The following is a 1666-nucleotide window of genomic DNA, read 5'->3' on the forward strand; positions in this document are numbered from 1 at the left end:
CTGAAAGAGCTACCTCCTGACTCAGGTTCCGGACCTCCAGCGTAGCCCTGTTGAAGCGGGTAAGATAATCCCGCAGGCTTTCTCCCTCGTTTTGCCGGACGTCAAAGAGGGAGTCGGAGACCAGTCGCCGCCGGCTACTGACGGCGAAATGAGTGATGAAAAGGCGAGTGAACTGGTCGAAGGACCGGATTGAGTCAGCCTCCAGCCCGGCGAACCATGCCCTCGCCGGGCCACGGAGGGTTGCCAGGAAAGCCTTGCAGAGAAGGGGATCTGATGCTCCGTGGAGGAGCATAAGGGTCCTGAAACTCTCAACGTGATCCCGCGGATCCGCCGCCCCGTCGTAGGGCTCGATCGCCGGCATTTTGAACCCCGGCGGATTCGGGGTCCGCAGGATCCTCGAGGCGAGCGCCGGCTGGGAGGAGATCTCTAAGTCGGCGAAGGGATCTTTGGAATGGCCCTTCAGGATCTGGAGTTGTCGGTGGAGATCGTCCACCCGCCGGTCCAGGGAGCGCGACCGGTGGGTGGGAGACAAGGAGCGGCGAGAGGGGGGCCGACTGGAGCGCGGGTTCCTTGAGGACTGGGGGTTCTGGGAACGCGCCCGGGCCCGCCTCTCGTACCCCGCGCAGCTCCGGTGGAAAGGTCCCGGCAGAATGGAGCGTGCTCGAGAATCCTCCTCGCGCCGGCGCTCCTCCCCATGGGAGAGGAAGGAGCGCGGGTTGAGGAGGACAGGCGAACGCTCAGGCAGCGGCGGCTCCTGAGCCCGCTGCGGCGCCCGGGACATCGCACCCTGCAGATTCTGCACCGCCTCCGTGAGGGTGCGAACCTGCTGGGTTAGCTGGTCAAACTGGGCGGCTTCGACCATCTGAATGGGCGGTGGGGCGGTGGAGTGTTGCTGAGAGCGTGTTGGAGATGCAGCGGCCTCCCGGCCAGTGGCACGAGAGGCCCCGCGACCGGAAGCATTGGAAGCTCCACGACCACCTCGCCGTGCCATTACGATCGCTCTGAGATCCGGCCCTCCTTCTAGCGCCAACTGTTGCTGGTGGTCCAAACCGAGAACGATTGGCACAGTGGTGTGAACGGGGTTCCCTTTGAGTTGCTTTGGTTGCGCTCCGCCCTCCGCCGTGAAACCTGCAAGCAAGCCTCGCACCACCACCGGGGTAGTGGGGGCCCTCCGACGATCAAGTCAGAGGAGATCGAAGGAGAAGGAGAAGGAGAAGGTAGCAGGTGAGATGATACTCTGGAAGATATATCTTACCCTCCCCCTTCCCCCCCAGCCTCATATATATCAGGCTGGGGGGTTTTTCTGGGGATTCGTCATCGTGTGGCACGATGGGCCTGCCACTGACATGGCCGTTACAGGGCGTCGTGGGGCAGCGCTGGGTACGGCCATGGCAGGGCATAGTGGAGCTCCGCTTTGTACGGCTGTTACAGAGGATCGTGGGGCAGCGCCGGATACGGCCGTTGCAGGGAGTAGTGGAGCAGGGGGCCGCGGCGTGCCTCAGAGGAACAGTCTGTTGTTGTCGAGAGATTGCCGACTCGGGGTCGGGTTGCTGGATCAAGGGGCAGCCGACTCGGGGTCGGGCTGCGGAGCCGAAGATATCCGACCCGAGGTCGGATTGCTGGATCAAGGGGCAGCCGACTCGGGGTCGGGCTACGGAGCCGAAGA

The sequence above is a fragment of the Phoenix dactylifera genome, unplaced genomic scaffold (genome assembly GCF_009389715.1).
Source record: "Phoenix dactylifera cultivar Barhee BC4 unplaced genomic scaffold, palm_55x_up_171113_PBpolish2nd_filt_p 001211F, whole genome shotgun sequence".
Classification (NCBI taxonomy): domain Eukaryota; kingdom Viridiplantae; phylum Streptophyta; class Magnoliopsida; order Arecales; family Arecaceae; genus Phoenix; species Phoenix dactylifera.